Source organism: Tachyglossus aculeatus, chromosome 18 (genome assembly GCF_015852505.1).
Source record: "Tachyglossus aculeatus isolate mTacAcu1 chromosome 18, mTacAcu1.pri, whole genome shotgun sequence".
NCBI classification, from domain to species: Eukaryota; Metazoa; Chordata; class Mammalia; order Monotremata; family Tachyglossidae; genus Tachyglossus; species Tachyglossus aculeatus.
In genome coordinates this window covers 17404207-17426501 of record NC_052083.1, presented here as the reverse complement: position 1 = coordinate 17426501, position 22295 = coordinate 17404207, and the positions used below count along the sequence as shown (strand labels likewise).

Genomic DNA, 22295 nt, shown 5'->3' with positions numbered 1-22295 from the left:
TCTGTGAACTATGCCAAATATGATGAACCCTGAAAGCATGAGCGGACAGTGAAAAAGGTATCCCAAGGTGGTGAGTGAATGAAAGAGTGGGGAAAGATGCACTGAGAAATGAGTAGAACTGTTTTATTCTTACAGAGGGTGGTAGGCAAGTGGAACAGGAGAAGGGGGCAGGGAGGACACACAGTAAGGAAAGGAAGCAAAGAAATGGGGCTGTGAAAAACCACACCCCACCCATCTGCTCCATTGCTGTAATATGCCTATTATTCGGGGCCTAATTTAACAGTGTAACACCGTAGAGTTTATTCTGAAAGACCAGCGGCAGGGTAGCAAGATTGATTTAAAACCTTACTCAAAAAAACTAAAACTCTGGTATGTTCCAAAAAGGAGAAGCCTTGAATCCCGTTTTTAGGGTGTAAGTTCCTTGTGGACAGGGATCGAATCAAATACTTTGCTGTATTGTACCCTGCCAAGTGTTTAGTAATGTGCTCTGAACACCGTAAGCACTTAACGAAGACTGTTGGTTGATTGATTCTGCTGGACTCTTTTCCCTGGTTAAAAACAAAAATGCAAGATTAATTTGTCGCGGCCAGAGCTTCTGTGCCTTTGACACTTCCAGAGAGTGACTTCTTACTTAATAATAATGATGAAATTTATTAAGCACTTACTATGTGCAAAGCACTGTTCTAAGCGCTGGGGAGGTTACAAGGTGATCAGGTTGTCCCACAGGGGGCTCACAGTCTTAATCCCCATTTTACAGATGAGGTAACTGAAGCACAGAAAAGTTAAGTGACTTGCTTACAGTCACACAACTGACAACTGGCAGAGCCGGGATTTGAACCCATGACCTCTGTCTCCAAAGCCCGTGCTCTTTCCACTGAGCCATGCTACTTCCCTATAAAACATCAATTCCTGATGACGCACACGGATTTTCAAGGGGAAGAGAATTTCCAAGCCAAGTTCAAACCCTAAACCCAAGGGGCACTACATTATACACCATCCCCACCCATCAAATTGCACAGTCATCAGAATTTGCTTAATCCGAATGGAGCCAGGCCAATTAAACTGCTCCCTGGTAGAAAATTGCTCCTCGTGACACATGAAAAAAATACTTCCAAGACAAAATGGTTTCTTATATCCTGGTCAACGTATTTCTCAATTGGCATTTGACAGGCAAATATATATGGTATTGTGAATAGCAAAAGAGGTGTACGTTTTGAATTACAAACTTGGCTTCTCCTCTTAATAATAATAATAATAATGATGGCATTTATTAAGCACTTACTATGTGCTTACTTCTAAGCACTGGGGAGGTTACAAGGAGATCAGGTTGTCCCACGGGGGCTCACAGGCTATATCCCCATTTTACAGATGAGGGAACTGAGGCACAGAGAAGTTAAGTGACTTACCCAAAGTCACACAGCTGACAATTGGCAGATCTGGGATTCGAACCCACGACCCCTGACTCCAAAGCCTGTGCTCTTTCCACTGAGCCATGCTACTTCTCTTAGTTTTTTACAAATGGTAACCACAAAATTCAATGTACTTTCATAAATTCTTCCTTATGTCTTCAAACGACCCCTGAGAAGTAGTTAGGAACTGGTATGTACGTCCTTCTGATAAGGAAAGTGAGGCACGGCATGATCAAGTGATTTACAAGGCAGCACAGTCCTGTGGAAAGAGCCTAGAGCTGGGAGTCAGGAGCTGTGGACACCACCACTTGCCTGATGTGAGGCCTCGAGCAAGTCACTTCTCTGTGCCTCAGTTCCCCCGTGTAGAATGGACATAAAATACCTCTTCTCCCTGTGTCCTGAACTATGAGTTTTGAATATCCTGTATCCTCCCCAGCATTCAGTACAGTGCTCAGCACGTCATAGCCGCCCCACAGGAATTGATCTTCCAGAGACTCCATTCAGGACTAGGGCGAGATCTACGCCACAACACTCCTCCATCATAACGCCTGTTCCTACAAAACTCAAATGCTAAATACACGGTTTCAATCACTAGGGAAGGGTACTATCAATCAATCAATCAATCGTATTTATTGAGCGCTTACTGTGTGCAGAGAACTGTACTAAGCGCTTGGGAAGTACAAGACGGCAACATATAGAGATAGTCCCTACCCAACAGTGGGCTCAGAGTCTAAATACTGTACTACTAATACAGTGCTCATGATAAATATTTGTTTTTCTTGTGACAGAAATAGGTCACTCATTGCAAGATTTCCAGGATTTAATCAACAGGGAGAGTTGGCCATACTGAGCATTTACTGTTTGCAGGGCACTGTACTAAACGCTTGGACAGTACAATACAGCAATAAAGAGAGACAATCCCTGCCCACAACGGGCTTACAGTCTGGGGGGGGGGGGCATTTTTTTCTTTAAGCATCATCAAGGAATGCCCTCTCTGGCTCAAAATATGTCCCCAGATGTCATAATGCCTGAAGAGATACTGTCAGATAGTTTTTATTAAGTTTTAAATGCATTTTTCCACTACTCATTAAATCTCAATAAAGCCAAATAGGATTCTTATGAATTCATGGATCAGTAGAAGCAGTGTAGCTCAGTGGAAAGAGCCCGGGCTTGGGAGTCAGAGGTCATGGGTTCTAATCCCGGCTCTGCCACTTATCTGCTGTGTGACTTTGGGCAGGTCACTTAACTTCTCTGTGTCTCAGTTTCCTCATCTGTAAAATGGGGATTAAAACTGAGCCCCATGTGGGACAACCTGATTACCCTGTATCTACCCCAGCGCTTAGAACGGTGCTTGGCACATAGTAAGCACTTAACAAATACCAACACTATTATTATTATTATTCTTATTAGTGCACAGAGCCCCGTACATGGTAGTGCTAGCATACGGCACTGTACTAAGAGCTCCGTACCAAGTACTTGGGAGACCACAATAGAGATGATAAACATGATCCCTGCCTTCAAGGAGCTTACAATCTAGTGGGGTAGGTGGTCATTAAAATGAATTATACGTAAGGGAAGCAGCAAGAATATCAGGATTTGTACATAAGTGCTCTGGAGGTGAAGTGAGTACAAAAACGTTTAGAGGGCAGGGACCTACAAGGACAGCTGATGCAGAAGGAAAGGCGAATAGGGTGGGAAGATGAGAGATTAGTCCGGGAAGCTTCCTGGAGGAGATATGATTTTTTCTTTAGGGCTTTGAAGAGAGGGGGAGAGTGATGGTCTGTCAGGTATTACTGTAGACAGCAATATCATCCTTGGATCTCACAAGTCTGTAACCTTGGCATTATCCTTGACTTATCTCTTTCATTCAACCCACATATTCACTGTGACAAAATCCTGCCAGTTCCACTGTCGCAACATTGCTAAAATCTGCCCTTTCCTCTCCATCCAAACTGCTCCCACATTAATCCAAAAATTCACTCTATCCCACCTCCAATATTCCATCTGCCTCCTTCCTAACCTCCCTGCCTCCTGTCTCTCCCTACTCCAGCCTATAATTTATTCTGTTGCCCTGATGATTTTTCTAAAAATCTGTTGATTCCACATCTCCCCATTCCTTAAAAACCTCCAGTGATTGCCCATCCACCGCCCCATCAATCGATAGTATTATAGAGCGCTTGCTATCTGCAGAGCACTGTACTAATTGCTTGGGAGAATTCATTCATTCAATTATATTTACTAAGCGCTGTGTGCAGAGCACTGTACTAAGCGCTGGGGAGGGTATAAGGTGATCAGGTAGTCCCACGTGGGGCTCACAGTCTAAATCCCCATTTTGCAGATGAGGGAACTGAGGCCCAGAGAAGTAAAGTGACTTGCCCAAAGTCACACAGCTAACAACTGGCAGAGCTGGGATTTGAACCCATGACCTCTGACTCTTTCTCTTTCCAGTGGGAAGAGAAAGTGGAAAGTGCTCTTTCCACTGAGCCATGCTGCATATGTACATAAGTACTAAGGAGTTGAGGGTGGGGTGAATAAAGGGTGCAAATCTGTGTGCAAAGGTGAAGCAGAAGAGAGTAGGAGAAAGGAAATGAGGCCTTAGGTGGGGAAGGTCTTTTGGAGGAGATGTGCTCTAAAGAAGCAGCAAAGCCTAGTGAAAAGAGCATGGGCCTGGGAAGCGGAGGACGTGGGTTATAAGCCCAGCTCTGCTTATTGCTTGCTGTGTGATCCTAGGCAAGTCACTTCATTTCTCTGTGCCTCAGTTCCCTCAATTGTAAAATGACGATTAACTACTCGTTCTCCCTCCTATTTAGACTGTGGGAGAAGGGACTAAATCTGACCTCATTAACCCCAGCACTTAGAACAGTGTTTGACACATAATAAGCGTTTAACTAATACCATAGAAAAGAAATAAGGCTATGAAGGTGGGGAAAGTCTTTTGGAAATGAAAAGGGAGGGTGTTCCAGGAGAGAGGCAGGACTTAGAGGAGTGAAGTGTTCAGGCTGGGTTGGAGTAGGGAATCGGAGAAGACTGGTAGCAGGGGACAAGATGATCGAGTGCTTTAAAGCCTAGGGCAAGGAGTTTCTGTCTGATGTAGAGGTGGATGGGCAAACGACTGGAGTGTCTTGAGGAGAGAGGAAACATCCTCTCAATTGTTTTGTAGAAAAATGATCGGGGCAGCAGAATGAAGTATGGACTGGCGTGGGGAGAATCAGGATGCAGGGAGGTCAGCAAAGAAGTTGATGCAGTAATCAAGGTGGGATAAGAAAAGTGCCTGGATTAATGTGGTAGCAGTCTGGATTACCACAGTAGCAGTTTGGATGGAGAAGAAAGGGCACATTTTAGCAATCCTGTGAAGGAGGAATCAACGGGATTTGATGACACTGAGCACAACGGTTGAATGAGAGAAATGATTCAAGGATAACGCCAAGGTTATGATCTTGTGCGACAGGGAGGATGGCGGTATTGTCTACATTGATGGGAAAGTCAGGGGGAAGGCTGGGTTTGGGTGGGAATATGAGGAGTTCTGTTTTGGCTAGGTTAGGTTTGAGGTTTCAGCAGGACATCCAAGTAGAGATGTCCTGAAGGCAGGAGGAAATACGAGACTGCAGAGAAAGAGCAAGATCAGGACTGGATATGTAGGTTTAGGAACCGTCCGCATATAGATGGTAGTTGAAGCCATGGGAGCCAATGAGTTATCCAAGGGAATCAGAGTAGATGGAAAATAGATGGGGACCCAGAACTGAGCCTTGAGGGTCTCCCACAGTTAGGGGTAGGAGGCAGAAGAGAAACCCGCAAAATAGACTGAGAATGAGTGGGCAGACAAAGGGAGAACAGAGTAAGCGCTCAATAAATATGACAATGAATGAACAGTACCCACGAAGCTAAGGTTGGATGATGTTTCCAAGAAAAGGGGAATGGTAAACGGTGTCGAAGGCAGCTGAGAAGTGGAGGAGGATTATGATGGAGTAGAGGCCATCAAAAGAGGCAAGAAGCAGATCATTTGTTACCTTTAAGAGGGCAATTTCTGTCGCGTGAAGGGAGCAGAAGTCAGATCGGAGGGGATCAAGGAGAAAACTGGAGAAAAAGTAGAGGCAGCACGATGCAGACAACTCGCTCAAGGAGTTTGGAGAAGAACAGAGTAGGAGGGACATGACGCTATAGCTGAAGGGAGCGGGGGGATCAAGAGAGGGGCTTTTTTTAGGATGGGGAGACACGAGCATGTTTGAAAGCAGTGGGGAAGAAGCCTTTGGAGAGGAAACAGTTGCAGATGGTGGTCAAAGAGGGAAGAAGGGAGGGGGGCAAGAACTTCGACACAGTGCAAAGGGATGGGGTCAGAGGCACAAGTGGATTTTGAGAGGAGGTAGGAGACCTCCTCTTGAGATACAGCTGGGAAAGATGGGAGCGTTGAAGAAGGGCCAGGAAGAAGGGACTAAACAAAAACTCTTTAATATTGGCTTTAAAGCACCCAATTAGCTCACCCCCTCCTATCTTACCTCACTGATCTCCTCCTTCAGCCCAGCCCTCACAACAGGGAAGCAACATGCCGTAGACAGAGCATGGGCTTGGGAGCCAGAAGGGTCATGGGTTCTAACTCCGGCTCTGCCACCTGTCTGCTGTGTGGCCTAGGGCAAGTCACTTCACTTCTCTATGCCTCAGTTACCTCATCTGCAAAATGGGGATTAAGCTGTGAGCACTACGCGGGACAGGGACTGTGCCCAACCTGATTTGCTTGTATCCATCCCAGCGCTTAGTACAGTGACTGACACATAATAAGCGCTGAACAAACACCATAATTACGATTATTACTTTGCTTTTCTAGCATCAGCTTACTCACTGGGCCTGGTTCTCACCTATCTCAACCCCTTAACCCCTTTCCCACATCCGCCCTCTTTTATTCTGAGGGAGGGCGGCATGGGAGCGGGTATTTGTTAAACCCTTACTATGTGCCAGGCACTGTACAATGCATTGGGGTAGATTCAAGCTAATCAGATTGGACACAGTGAATGGACCAGAATGGGGCTCACAGTCTTAATTCTCATTTTAAGGATGAGGTAACGGAGGCACAGAAATTAAGTAACTTACCCAAGGTCACACAGCAGACAAGTGGCGGAGCCGGGATTAGAACCCAGGTCCTTCTGATTCCCAAGCCCACGTTCTATCCACTAGGCCATGCTGCTTCTCCCTCTATCCTGAAGTTGCCTCCCATGCCAGCCAACCACTCTCCCCACCTTCAAAGTCTCATTAAGGTCACTTCTCCAAGGGGCCTTCTCCGATTAATCCCTATTTTTCCCAACTCCCTCTCCCTCCTGTATCATCTACGCACTTGCATCTGTACCCTTTAGGCACTTGATAGTCACCCCACCCTCCGTCCCACAGCACTTATACATGTGTTTCCCCTATAGGCTGTAAACTCATTTGGGGCAGGGAACGTGTCTACCACGCTGCTGTACCATACTCTCCCAAGCGCTTATTACAGTGCTCTGCCCGCAGTAAGTGCTCAGTAAATACAATTGATTGATCAAATGATGAAGGAGGGGGAAACGTTGCACCTCCACATCAAGCGGAAACTCTGTACTTGACTTTAAAGCACTCAATCACCTTTGCCCCTCCTACCTTACCACTCTGATTTCCTACTAAAACCCAGCCCATCACGTTCCTTTACTGCCATCCTACAGTGCTCTGCGCATGTAAGCGTTCAATAAATACAACTGATTGATTGAATGGCTCCAGGCAGGAGGTAGGAGGGTAAGGAAGGGATTGACAGTGAGAGACGAGTGTGAAGCACGGTGAGTAGAGGGGTGTTAGAGGAGTGAAATGTGCAGACTGGGTTGCAGAGGGCTATTGGAAGGACCTAAGGGATGTTAGATGGTCCATCCTGAGATATAAGAATACATTTCCAGAAGGGGAAATCAACACTATACATTCCAAGTAACACACTGCCAATGCCAAAGGGAGAATACGGGACTGAGGAGATTATAGATCTACTGAGTACTAACTTTCCTGATGTTCCTTGAAAGCCTATTCAAAACAAGAACATTTTTGGAATTATTTCTCTCAATATCTAGACGTTGGGCTAATCTCTAGAAAGATGTAACCTATGCAATCAATCCATCACTCTATCCGTCTTATTTCAGTGGCAACTGCTGCCTGTCCCATTACCTAGTGGCTTAGAATTGATCATAGACTAGTGGGTGGTTGCCAGAGTAGCCACCTCAGAAGCTACCCTGATCCTCGCTCTCCACAATTAGCCAGCTATTTTCAGGATTCCTGCTAAGCCCGAGCACCACCCTAGGAGGTTGGAGGGTCAGAAACCTTCATCAATGACCGCATGGCTCTAGCTGGTATTTACTCACTCACATCTGTTTGTTCCCCTCACTTCTGCCGGTGAAATCCCTTTGGCGGTGAATGGATTCTGCACGTCAAATTCTTACATGCCCTTTGCCGTGTGCCGATCTCTGCCTGCCTACTCACTTGCTGCAGGGTCGAGAGAGGGTGATTGGCATCGCATTATATCAGTTCCTTTGTGCAAGTGGTCGGTCTTAAAATCTCCGTGCCTTTCTGGGGCTTGTCTGTCATTCAAACGGGAGGCTCCATCTCTCCATGATCAGACCTTCGACAGACTGACCACAGAAAGTGCCATTCCCATTTGTGGTAGCTCGAAGGACTTCCATGGGCTGATTTTCTTCATTATTACAGGCACTCTCCATGACACACAGGGGTTATGTTCCTTGAAAATAGAGCTGCATCCTAAAAGGCTGTAAGATGGAAAACTTCTGGAAAAAGAATCAGAAATTCCTAAATGTGCTCATAACTGTGGTACCTAAGGGTTTACCATGTGCTAAACACTGTACTAAGAGCTGCTAAATACTGTAAGGTGAAACATCACAAAATGATTGCTTAATCTCTTTTAAAACAACTCAAAGAATTGTTTGAATCAGCAATACTTATTGAACGCTGACTGTGTGCAGAGCACTTGGGAGAGTACCATAAGACAGAATTGGTAGACATGCTCCCTGCCCACAACAAGCTTACAGTCTAGAGGGGGAGATAGACATTAAAATAAGTAATTGATCGATAAGTGCTATGGGAATCGCCACATAAACTAAATGAGGAGGTGTAATAGGATCATGAATCTTAGCAGGAAACTGCCAAAGTAGATGTTGTTCTGCTGACTTTCATAGTGGTTTCTCAGCTTTAGCGATCATTAGGTTGAACAGCAGATTTCTTTGCTTTTTAAAGCACCTTGCAGCAGGCTGTCTTTCTGAACAATCAATCCATAGTATCTACTGAACACCCACTTTGTTGCAGAGCACAGTACTATGATAACAACAGAATTAGTTAGGCATGATTTCTGCCCTCAAGGAGCTTCCACTCTAGGGGGGGGAAGATGGACAGGAAAATAAATTTACAGATAGGATGCATACCTAAGAGTTGGTGGGGGGGGGAGAAGGAATGGGGGGCACACGAGTCCTTGGGCGGCAGAGGGGTGTTGAAGTGGCAGCTAGGGAACTATAGGGTGCGGAAAGGAGAGACTAATCAGGGAAAGCCCCCTAGAGAAGATGCAATTTCAGAAAGCCTCTGAAGATGGGGAGGGTCTGCATGTGAAGGGGGAGGGAGTTGCAAGCAAGTGGGAAGGCATGAGAGCACCGCACACTGAGTAGGTTGGCTTGAGAGGCACAAAACATGTGAGCTGAGATGTAGCGGGAGAAAAAGTGGATTTGTAGATGGGAGAGCTGATGGAGTATCTTCGGTTTACGCTTAATAGTGAAAGGAATGACCAACCATCGGAGCTTTCTGAGAAAGGACGGGGCATGAGCAGAAGAATATTTTAGAAAAATGACCCCAGCAGCAGACTGAAGGATAGGCGGGACGGTTGGAGAACGGTGAAGAGGGAGGGAGGGAAATCAGCGAGGAGGTTGATGCAAGAGTCAAAGGCGGGATATGGTGAGTGGCTCTTCCAGCGTGGTAACAGTTTGAAGGGAGGGGAAGGAATGGATTCCTGAAACGCCGTGGAAGAACTGACAGGATTTGAGGATAGATTGAATATGGGAGTTAAAAGAGAGGGAGGAGTCAAGGCTAATGCCTGAGAGACAGGGAGGATGGTGGTGGTGTGAACTGTGAGGAGAAAGACGACTTGGGAGGGACGGTTTGTTCCTCTCATATCAAGCTACTCACTGTACCTCAATTTTGTCTACTATGTCCTCCCTATGGCCTAAAACTGCCTCCCCTTTCATATACGACAGACCACCACTCTCCGCACCGTCAAAGACTTATTCAAATCACATCTCCTCCACGAGGCCTTCCCTAACTTCCCCTACTCCCTCTCCCTCCTGCCTCATCCACGCTTTTGGATCTGTACCCTTTTGATGTGACGGTCACCCCCCACTAACTGTAAACTCCTTGTGGGCAGGGAACAACTACACCATATTGGACTCTCCCAAGCTCTCAGTACAGTCCTCTGCACACAGTTAGTGCTCAATAAATACTACTAATTGATGAGATGCAATTAACTCACTACTACCTGCACGATCTATTTCTAGATTAAATTGAGTCGCCTATTCAACTAGTTCTTTGGTTTTCTGTTTGAGGGGATTTTCCCCTTTTCTACACCTTGAAATTTTCTCACAATCTGGGCGGCTCCTCCTCCAAGATCCATTCACTACCGGTGAATCTAAATCCAGGAGGGGATTTATCTTCCTGTAAAGCTCTGTCGTGGTTGGATCATGGGGCGGTGTCACCCCTGTAAAGTTATCAAACAATAACGGCTGCTCCCCGCGATGCATGTATCGTGGGCTCTATGTATCACGTAGGCATCATGGGATGCCAGTGACATGGACCTGCCCATACTCAGAAGGCAGTCAGGCATTCTAAAATAAATTACCCACCCAAGAATAAGCCCTGCTGAATTCAGTTTATTATTAGTACATCAATTTCCTATATCTCAGATCGACTATGATACCACGATGAACAGGAATTTATTTAATGGTCTAGGAGCAGAAACTACATAAATGCATTTTTAACACATGTTATCTCCTGGGTTTTCGCAACCAACAAGTTAGAGTGGCTTCACATTTTCGGTCTGTGCAGAGCTGGGGGGCCTTGTTGCCTTTTGAGCCGCTTAGGCCGACGTTTTGTCCAGGTAGCACTGGAGAGCTTCACGACGCCTCTCGGTTCGGCAACAGTGAATGAGCAGACAGCATCACCATTTTGGGTGCCAAGAGTGAGGTTTCCAGAAAACAGAAGACAGACAGAGAGGAGAGAGAGAAAAAACAGAGAAGGGCCTCAGAGAAAATGGAATTCTGAGACAAAAATGCAAAAAGTTGACTGAGCTACCGGTTCTTCCTTCTAGGTAGGTGGGGAGGGGGCCAAGTCAGAGGTGAGGTTGGGTTAAACATGAACCCGGCTGCTGTCCGCTGAGAGAGGTGATCAACTAATCGATCGACGGTATTTATTGAGCGCTTACTGTGTGCAGAGGGCAATACTAAGCCCTTGGGAGAGTACCATACAATAGAGTTGGTAGACCCTCGAGGACCAACCCATGCAGGGCCTGCGTAAGGAGCCAAATGAGAGGGCAAAGAGCCCCTGAGGGCTGCCAAGTCTACTGGGGGCACCCACCCAACCTAACCCCCAGCCCAGCTCCAGAGCCCAGCTGGCATGCAAAAGGCATCTGATCCTGCAGGGATCTGGGAAGGAGAAACTTTTCCCGGCTAAGATTGAGCCCAGACAAAATTGTTTGCATCTCCACCCGGCTTCAGGGCTGGAGTCAAGGGGCAGGCACAAAACCCAACCCAGAGTTAGTGCTAAGCAAGGGCTCCTCTCGGCAACTCCAGGGAGGGAGACAGTCCTCACCCTAAAAGGATGAGAGAGAGAGAGAGGGAGAGAGAGAGAGAGAGAGAGAGAGAGAGAGAGAGAGAGTCCATCCCAGTGGCGGTGGAGACCCCAATCCCAGCTGTGGTCGGGGACTAACAGTCAAGGGACCGTTACCAAACAATCAATCGGTCAATGGTATTTATCGAGTGCTTACTGTGTGCACAGCACTGTTCAAAGCACTTGGGAGAGTACAACAGAATCGGCAGACACGTTCCCTGCCCACAATGAGCTTACAGTCTAGAGGGGGAGACAGACATTAATAGAAATAATTTATGGATAAGTTCCTGAGTGCTGTGGGGAGTGGGGTGAACAATCAAGTGGCCACAGGGTACAGATACAAGTGCACAGATGACACAGAAGGGAGATGAAATTGGGGGAAAGAGGGCGTATTCGGCGAAGGCCTCTTGGAGATGTGACCACAATAAAGCTCTGAAGATGGGGAGAGTGGTGGTTTGGAGTATATGGAGCAGGAGGGAATTCCAGGCCAGAGGGAGGACGTGGGAAAGGGGTCAGCGAGGAGATAGATGAGATCTAGGGGAAGAAAAGCGTGCAGGCTGAGCTGTTGCAGGTAAAGTAGGAGGGGACAGGCTGACTGAGTGTTTTAAAGCCCGTGGTAAGGCACTTCTGTTTGACACGAAGGTGGATGGGCAACCACTGAAGGTCTTCGAGGAGTGGGGAAACATGGACTGAACGGTTTCATAGAAAAATGATCTGCGCAGCAGAGTGAAGTATGGGACTGATGTACGGAGAGACCGGAGGCAGATGCAGTAGTGAAGGTGGGATAGGATACGGCTTGGATCATTAGTACGGAAGAGTCCTGGCTGGCGCCCATCCAGCATCTTTGGGCAGAGAGAGCTCCCCATGCCATCAGCCCAAGGGGCCGATTCTACATAGACAGTCGCCCCTCCTGCCCCCTTCAAACTGTCACCAGGGCAGTTCAGCATCCAAGCCGAAGCTGCGCTCAGCTGTTCGCCAACCAAGCCGAAGCTATCCAACGGGACCCGGGAGAAATTCCGGAAAGCCACTCGACACGGAGCAGCCCGTCTGCCACACGCTTTACAGAGTCGATTCCTCTACATTTTCACCCACACAGGACACGTTAATGAAGACGCAGATAACTGAAAACCCGTGCACATGAGACTATGGAGACCGATCTCCAAAACTATGGGAACTCATTCCGAAGAAAGCTCTTCTCATGCGCGTACCAACTATCATCAGTCCCATTCTTGGGGAGTTCACGGAGGGCTGATTTGCTCAATTTCATTAGGAGGTTCAATCTAATTTCTCACTATAAAAACACTAAGTACCAACAGTGTCCTAGGTAAATGAAAACGCCTTAATCCTGGGAAACTGCAGTTTTCTCCCCAGCTGGTCTTTCAGTTCACTAGAAAAATTTCACCTAATGATAACCAGATACTTCGGCAGTCACGTGATTGAAAACTTGCTTCCACAGTTCAAGTAAAAAATTTACAGAGAAAAGGAAATGCTCAGGTCACGCCACGGTTTACATTTTCTGCCTCAGCGGAATTCTTTTCTCTCCAACTTAAAATCATTTTCACAAATATAAAAAGATTGCTTCTGGAAACTCCTCCAAATGGAAAAAAAAAGCATCAAACTAACTTACAGGCTGTGCTCAAAAGTGGTACAAAATGTTGTAATTAGTCAATCAATCATATTTATTGAGCGCTTACTGTGTGCAGAGCACTGTACTAAGCGCTTGGGAAGTACAAGTTGGCAACATATTACAGTCTAAAGTGTTGTTATACCACTTCAGAACTCAACCAGGGTTCTAATCCCAGCTCAGCCACTTGTCTGTTGTGTGACCTTGGGCAAGTCACTTCTCTGTGCCTCAGTCAGCTCATCTGAAAAATGGGGATTAAGATGGTAAACCCCATTGTTGGGACTCCATCCAACCTGATGAGCTTGCATCTACCCCAGTGCTTAATTCAGTGCCCGGAACATAGGAGGCACTTAAATACCATTAAAAAAAAGCCACCTATATATGTCAATCACCTTGAAAATTTCCGATCCAACTTTCTAATACATAAATATAAGTGACTCTTTGGTCCCCTTCAAATTTTCCTTTTTACAAGGCTGTGGGCCATAGATCTTCCTCGTGCTATCAAGGAGAATAAAATCTAGTCCTGGATAGATTCTCTCAAACAGAACATTAGAGGGTAATTAATGCATCAACAAACGGTAGCAACACAACATACTCTTTCCAGTGCCTTAACAACAGTTTAATGTATTGCACAGCATTGGCAACACTTCACTGGTTCTACCAGTGCAGTCTTTTAGCCTTTCAACCCTCAGAGATCCATCTCCCCCCAGGATACTGGAGCCCACTGATGAAGCTCTCCCCTAAGCCTTCATTACCCCACTCTTCCCCTCCACTGCTCACACCAAGGTTTTTCAAGTTTCTCTGCCATATCATCTTTGTATAACCCTCTGGATAACCATGACCAACTAAAGAGCTAAGTGAATCGATCACCTCTAAACCCCGAATTCTCAAATATATTAATGCACTTCCTGACAGATATAGGTACCTTTCCAACCCAGTCACCAGAATGTTCCATACTATCATCATCATCAATCGTATTTATTGAGCGCTTACTATGTGCAGCGCACTGCACTAAGCGCTTACTATCTTCACAGTCTTCTAGACTGAGAGCCCGCTGTTGGGTAGGGACCGTCTCTATATGTTGCCAACTTGTACTTCCCAAGCGCTTACTACAGTGCTCTGCACAGAGTAAGTGCTCAATAAATACGATTGATGACGATGATGATTGCATCAACCGAAATCAACGCGTGCTTCATGGTATGAATGAGTGTTTGTATATGTGTTTGTGTTTACAAAATATATATATATATATATATATATATATATATATATACACACACACACACAAACAATCAAGACTTGCAGAATAAACAATCCTCTTTGCATACGCACACTCAGAAGGAAAGAAAGTTTTTACAAGAATTCTTCCCCACAAAAGTCTAAACTTTTGCAAAAAGAAGCAGCTTTTCACCGACCGGCAAAATAATGTCTGCCTTGTCAAGCTGTCAAAGAAGTCTGCTTCCTAAAAAGAAGAGAATCCACTCTGACCTGGGGCAGCTGTGCACATCCCTGAAGACCCAGCAAAGCCTGCCTCCCCAGAGGAAACTTTTCCGGGGCCCGCCTGGAACACATCGTTCATCTCGCCACATCGTTCATCATCTTGCAGAGGGAAGTCTCACTTGAGAGAAGCCGAAGCTCACCCTGCTCTCCTTCAAGCCAAATGGCAGGCCAAGCCAAGAGACGCTGGAAACCCACCTCCCTGGGATAGTCGTTCTGCGGAATCCTTATCCCTTCTAAGCATGGAGGGAGGGAGGGAGGGAAGGAAGGAAGGAAGGAGGGGGGGGAGGAGAGAAAGCAGGCAAGGAGGTGGGGCGGAGGCAGGCAGGAAGGCAGCCAAAGAGAGAAGGAGGCAGGGAGGAAGGGAGGGAAGGAGGCAAGGTGGGATGAAAGGAGGGAAGGAGGCAGGCAGGGATGCAAGGAGGGAAGGAGGCGAAGGAGGGAAGGAGGCAAGGGAGGGATGAAGAGAAGCAACGTGGCTTAGTGGAAACAGCTCAAGCTTGGGAGTCAGAGGTCATAGGACCACTTGTCTGCTGTGTGACCTTGGTCAAGTCACTTCACTTCTCTGGGCCTCAGTTACTTCATCTGTAAAAGGGTTATCAAGACTGTGAGCCTCACGCAGAACAATCTGATTACCTTGGATGTACCTCAGCGCTTAGAACAGTGTTTGGTACATAGTAAGTGCTTAGCGACTACTATCATTATTATTATTAAAGGTGGGAAGGAGGGAGGGAAGGAAAGGAGAAACGAGGGAGGAAAGGAGGAAAGAGGGAGGAAAGGAGGAAAGAGGGAGGGAAAGAGGAAGGGAGGAAAGAAAGGAGAAAGGGAGGGAAGGAAGGAGGAAGGGAGGGGAGGAAGGGAGAGAGTGGAGAAATGGAGGGGAGGGAAGGAGGAAGGGAGGGAAGGAGGAAGGGAAGGGAGGGAAGGAGGAAGGGAGGGAGGGAGGAAGGGAGGGAAGAGGGAGGGAGGAAAGGAGGAAGGAAAAGAGGGAAGGGGGAGGGAGGAAAGGAGGGAGGAAAGGAGGAAGGAGGGAGGAAGGAGGGAGGGAAGGAGGGAAGGAGGAAGGGAGGGAGGAAGGGAGGGAAGGGGGGAGGAAAGGAGGAAGGAAAAGAGGGAAGGGGAGGGAGGAAAGGAGGAAGGGAGGGAGGAAGGAGGGAGGAAAGGAGGAAGGAGGGAGGGAGGAAAGGAGGAAGGAAAAGAGGGAAGGGGGAGGGAGGAAAGGGGGGAGGGAGGAAAGGAGGAAGGGAGGGAGGAAAGGAGGGAGGAAAGGAGGAAGGAGGGAGGGAGGGAAGGAGGAAGGAAAGGAGGAAGGAGGGAGGGAAGGAGGAAAGGAGGGAGAAAAGGAACAAGGGAGGGAAGGAGGGAGGGAGGAAAGAAGGGAGGAAGGAAAGGAGAGAGAGGGATGGAGGATAGGAGAGAAGGAGGGAGGGAAGGAGGAAAGGAGAGTGGGAGGGAAGAAAGGTAGTAAGGAAGAAAGGAGGAAAGGAGGGAGGGAGGGAAGGAAGGAGGTAATGGGGGAGAGAAGGAGTAAAGGAGGAGAGGGAGGGCAGGAGGAAAGGAGGAGAGGGAGGGAGAGAGGGAGGGAGGGAGGGAGAAAAGGAGGGATGGAGGGAGGAAAGGGGGGAGGGAGGAAAGGGGAGAGGGAGGGAAAGAAAACAGGAGGAAAGGAGGGAGGGAAGACGGGAAAGTAGGAAGGGAAGGGAGGAGGGAAGGAATAAGGGAGGGAATGAGCCAGGCTGGGACAGACACATCCCCCGCTAGGAGAGCCGGGTGCGGTACTGCCCTCTGCCCTCGGCCCTCGGCCCTCGGCCCTCTGCCCTCTGCCCCGGGGCGGGAGGCCCCAAGGCGGGCGGGCAGCGGGCACCGGGCAGCGGGCACCGGGCAGCGGGCACCGGGCAGCGGGCACCGGGCAGCGGGCACCGGGCAGCGGGCACCGGGCGGGGACCTCCCCCGCCCCCCAACACTCCAGTCAACTCGGCCACCACCGAAAGGCACCTCACCGGCGGGCGGGGGGGCGGGGACACGGGGACGGGGACACACACACACACCCCTTGCACCCCTCCCCGCGATCGGGTCCGGCTGGGGGGGGGGGGGGGCACGATCCCTCTCCCTTAAACACACACACACACACAGGTACCGCCGCAGGGTCCCGGGGCCGGTCCTGCCGGCGGCGGCGTGTGTGTGTGTGTGTGTGTGTGTGTGTGTGTGCGCGGTGAGCAGCGGAGGAGGAGGAGGAGGAGGAGGAGGAGGAAGAGAAGGAGGAGGAGGGGGTCCCGTTCCCGTTCCCGTTCCCGTTCCCGCCCGTCCCAGGGAGGCTTTACCTCTGCGCGTCGGTCGATGGGGCCCCTGGGTCCGTCCGGCCCGAAAAGCCCCGCAGGAAAAGCCCAAAAACCGCGCAGGGGACACCGACCGACCGACCGACCGACCGACCGGCGGACGGACGGACGGACGGACGGACGGACGGACGGACAGACGGCCGGCCGGCCGGGGGGCGGAGCGACGGCAACCCTCCTCCTCCTCCTCCTCCTCCTCCTCCTCCTCCTCCCTCCGCGCGGCGCCGGCGGCGGGAAGCTGCAAGCCCCAATGCATGCCCCAATGCAAGCCCCAGTGCATGCCCCAATGCAAGCCCCAGTGCATGCCCCAATGCAAGCCCCAGTGCATGCCCCAATGCAAGCCCCAGTGCATGCCCCAATGCAAGCCCAGGGCGACCCCGGTGTGGGCGCTCCGACTGGGCCCCACCGCCCCACGTTCGGCGAAGCCGCGTGGCTCCGTGCGAAGAGCCCGGCCTTCGGAGGCCGAGGTCGTGAGTTCCAATCCCGCCCCCGCCACCTGGCCGCTGGGTGACTCGGGGCAGGTCGCCGCTTCTCCGGGCCTCAGGGCCCTCAGCTGGAAAATCGGCATCATCAATCGTATTTATTGAGCGCTCACTGTGTGCACAGCACTGGACTGAGCGCTTGGGAAGTGCAGATTGGCAACGTGTAGAGACAGTCCCTACCCAACAGTGGGCTCACAGTCTAAAAGGGGGGGACAGAGAACAAGACCAAACATACTAACAGAATAAAATAAATAGGATAGATATGTACAAATAAAATAAATAAATAAGAGGGTAATAAATATGTACAGACATATATACATATATACAGGTGCTGTGGGGAAAGGAAGGAGGTAAGAAGGGGGGATCATCATCATCATCATCAATCGTATTTATTGAGCGCTTACTGTGTGCAGAGCACTGGACTGAGCGCTTGGGAGAGTACAAATTGGCAACGTATAGAGACAGTCCCTACCCAACAGTGGGCTCACAGTCTAAAAGGGGGAGACAGAGAACAAGACCAAACATACTAACAAAATATAAAATAAATGGAATAGATATGTACAAATAAAATAAATAAATAAGTAGGGTGATAAATATGTACAGACATATATACATATATACAGGTGCTGTGGGGAAGGGAAGGAGGTAAGAAGGGGGGATCATCATCATCATCATCATCAATCGTATTTATTGAGCGCTTACTATGTGCAGAGCACTGGACTAAGCGCTTGGGAAGTACAAATTGGCAACATATAGAGACGGTCCCTACCCAACAGTGGGCTCACAGTCTAAAAGGGGGAGACAGAGAACAAGACCAAACATACTAACAGAATATAAAATAAATGGAATAGATATGTACAAATAAAATAAATAAATAAGTAGGGTAATAAATATGTACAGACATATATACATATGTACAGGTACTGTGAGGAAGGGAAGGAGGTAAGAAGGGGGGATCATCATCATCATCATCATCACCAATCGTATTTATTGAGCGCTTACTATGTGCAGAGCACTGGACTAAGCGCTTGGGAAGTACAAGCTGGCAACATATAGAGACAGTCCCTACCCAACAGTGGGCTCACAGTCTAAAAGGGGGAGACAGAGAACAAGACCAAACATACTAACAGAATAAAATGAATAGGATAGATATGTACAAGTAAAATAAATAAATAAGTAGAGTAATAAATCCTAAAAGGGGGAGACAGAGAACAAGACCAAACATACTAACAAAATAAAATAAATAGGATAGATATGTACAAATAAAATAAATAAATAAGTAGAGTGATAAATAAGTAGAGTAATAAATCCTAAAAGGGGGAGACAGAGAACAAGACCAAACATACTAACAAAATAAAATAAATAGGATAGATATGTACAAATAAAATAAATAAATAAGTAGAGTGATAAATATGTACAAACATAGAAGACTGGGAGCCCCCCGTGGGCCAACCCGATCACCTTGCGACATAGTAAGCGCCTAATAAACGCCATCGTCATTATTATTCCGGCCGGACTCACCTGGCCCCCGCCTCGCCCGGCCTGGAGACCCAGCCTCGCCAGCATGCTGCCTCCAACTCTGCCCCCGATCCCTCCCACTGCCGCCGCCGGCCTAGTTTGCCCCGAGGCGGGCGGTCACACGACGCTTCGGCAACGGACAGACCGGCCCTTATTCGCTGCTCGGGAGAAAGAAAAAAAAAAGGAAAAAGAAATGTCTTTTGTACCCATTAAAGGCCGGCGAGGTGCGGCTTTGTTGTCCGTTGGCAAATCCGGACCCTAAGTACTAGCAGATGTTCATTAAACCCAGTTTTTGTATAGGAATGCGTACTGCCAAGAGGAAGAAATCCTGCAGCCTGCAAAATAACAATAATAGTAATAATGATGGCGTTTGTTAAGCGCTGACTATGTGCTGACTGCTGCTGGGGAAGATACAAGGCCATCAAGTTGGCCCACGTGGGGCTCACAGTCTTCATCCCCGTTTTACAGATGAGGGAACTGAGGCCCAGTGAAGTGACTTGCCCAAAGTCACACGGCTGACAAGTGGCGGAGCCGGGATTAATAATAATGATGGTATTTGTTAAGCGCTTACTATATGCCAAGCACTGTCTAAGCACTGGGGGAGATACAAGGTCAAGTTGTCCCACGTGGGGCTCACAGTCTTCATCCCCATTTTACTGATGAGGGAACTGAGGCCCAGAGAAGTGAAGTGACTTGCCCAAAGTCACACGGCTGACAAGTGGCAGAGCCGGGTTTGATAATAATAATAATAATAATAATGATGGTATTTGTTAAGCGCTTACTATGTGCCAAGCGCTGTTCTAAGCACTGAGGGAGATACAAGGTCATCAAGTTGTCCCACATGGGGCTCACAGTCTTCATCCCCATTTTACAGATGAGGGAACCGAGGCCCAGAGAAGTTAAGTGACTTGCCCAAAGTCACACGGCTGACAAGTGGTGGAGCCGGGATTAATAATAATGATGGTATTTGTTAAGCACTTACTATGTGCCAAGCGCTGTTCTAAGCGTCGGGGGAGATACAAGGTCATCAAGTTGTCCCACGTGGGGCTCACAGTCTTAATCCCCATTTTACAGATGAGGGAACCGAGGCCCAGAGAAGTTAAGTGACTTGCCCAAAGTCACATGGCTGACAAGTGGTGGAGCCGGGATTAATAATAATGATGGTATTTGTTAAGCACTTACTATGTGCCAAGCGCTGTTCTAAGCGCTGGGGGAGATACAAGGTCATCAAGTTGTCCCACGTGGGGCTCACAGTCTTCATCCCCATTTTACAGATGAGGGAACTGAGGCCCAGTGAAGTGACTTGTCCAAAGTCTCACGGCTGACAAGTGGCGGAGCTGGGATTAATAATAATAATAATAATAATAATAATGATGGTATTTGTTAAGCGCTGACTATGTGCCAAGCGCTGTTCTAAGCGCTGAGGGAGATACAAGGTCATCAAGTTGTCCCACGTGGGGCTCACAGTCTTCATCCCCATTTTACAGATGAGGGAACCGAGGCCCAGAGAAGTGAAGTGACTTGCCCAAAGTCACATGGCTGACAAGTGGTGGAGCCGGGATTAATAATAATGATGGTATTTGTTAAGCGCTTACTATATGCCAAGCACTGTCTAAGTGCTGCGGGAGATACAAGGTCAAGTTGTCTCACATGGGGCTCACAGTCTTCATCCTCATTTTACAGATGAGGGAACTGAGGCCCAGAGAAGTAAAGTGACTTGCCCAAAGTCACATGGCTGACAAGTGGCGGAGCCGGGATTGATAATAATTATAATAATAATAATGGCATTTGTTAAGCGCTTACTATGTGCCAACAGCTGTTCTAAGCGCCGGGGGAGATACAAGGTCATCAAGTTGTCCCACGTGGGGCTCACAGTCTTCATCCCCATTTTACAGATGAGGGAACTGAGGCCCAGAGAAGTAAAGTGACTTGCCCAAAGTCACACGGCTGACAAGTGGCGGAGCCGGGATTAATAATAATAATAATAATAATAATAATAATAATGGTATTTGTTAAGCGCTTACTATGTGCCAAGCGCTGTTCTAAGCGCTGGGGGAGATACAAGTTCATCAAGTTGTCGCACGTGGGGCTCACAGTCTTCATCCCCATTTTACAGATGAGGGAACTGAGGCCCAGAGAAGTAAAGTGACTTGCCCAAAGTCACACGGCTGACAAGTGGCGGAGCCGGGATTAATAATAATAATGGTATTTGTTAAGCGCTTACTATATGCCAAGCACTGTTCTAAGCACTGGGGGAGATACAAGGTTATCAAGTTGTCCCAAGTGGGGCTCACAGTCATTATCCCCATTTTACAGATAATAATAATAATGATGGCATTTAATAAGTGCTTACTATGTCCAAAGCACTAAGGCCCAGAGAAGTGAAGTGACTTGCCCAAGTCACACAGCTGACAAGTGGAGGAGCCGGGATTAATAATAATAATAATAATGATGGTATTTGTTAAGCGCTGGGGTAGATACAAGGTCACCAAGTTGTCCCACGTGGTGCTCACAGTCGTTATCCCCATTTTACAGATGAGGGAACTGAGGCCCAGAGAAGTGAAGTGACTTCACTTCTGATACTTCAGAAGTGGAACAAATACTGATGGTATTTGTTAAGCGCTTACTGTGTGCTAAGCACCGTTCTAAGCGCTGGGGTAAGATACAAGATGAGTAGATTGTCCCACGTGGGGCTCATAGTCTTCATCCCCATTTTACAGATGAAGTTACTGAGGCCCAGAGAAGTGAGGTGACTTGTCCAAGGTCACACAGCAGATGAGGTGGGGAGGCGGCATTAGAACCCAAGACCTCTGACTCCCAACCGTGCTCTCTTTCCTCTAAGCCATGCATTATTATTATTGTTATTATTATTAGTAGTAGTAGTAGTAATCAGTTTACAGCCTGTGCATAATGTGTTAAGAGATCGATTAAGCTCAGAACACATGAGTCCTCAGAGAGTTTTCCACAATCTAAAACTCTGCAAGGAAGAGTTGCATATATATGTATATATGTTTGTACATATTTATTACTCTATTTATTTATTTATTTTACTTGTACATATCTATTCTATTTTATTTTGTTAGTATGTTTGGTTTTGTCTCCCCCTTTTAGACTGTGAGCCCACTGTTGGGTAGGGACTGTCTCTATATGTTGCCAATTTGTTCTTCCCAAGCGCTTAGTACAGTGCTCTGCACACAGTAAGCGCTCAATAAATACGATTGATGATGATGATGATGAAGGAAGATGTTAGAGGAGTCCAATTTTGCAGCCTGAGCACTCATTTTCTCAGTTCACTTTGCAATCGTTTCGATTTACTCCCGCAGTGCTCCACAAGCAATTTAGTGGATTATCTGAAGCCCAAAACAAACAAACAAACAAACAAACAAACAAACCACAGGGAAATAAATTAATCAAAGATTGCTTCCCTGAGCTTCTCTTAAAATTTGCAAAAACATGAGCGCCACCCTCAGGTGTCTGAATTTACTCAAACGCTGACATCCTTTTGAACAATGCAAATGTGCAATACTTATTTTTCGAGACAGAGTCGCAAATTGAGATAATAATA

General features: G+C 47.7%; 1 long non-coding RNA gene across 2 annotated transcripts in view; it reads right to left on the bottom strand.

Moving 5' to 3' along the window:
- LOC119940109 overlaps nucleotides 1-18805 on the bottom strand; it is a 143720-nt gene extending 124915 nt beyond the window's left edge. The window contains exon 1 of one of the 2 annotated variants that reach the window (XR_005454881.1): nucleotides 18734-18805. This is a non-coding gene — a long non-coding RNA (uncharacterized LOC119940109). Of the gene's footprint in view, nucleotides 1-16718; nucleotides 16810-18733 lie in introns of those variants that run through there. The other variant, XR_005454880.1, reaches the window with a different exon arrangement.
- Nucleotides 18806-22295: the final 3490 nt, after the last annotated feature.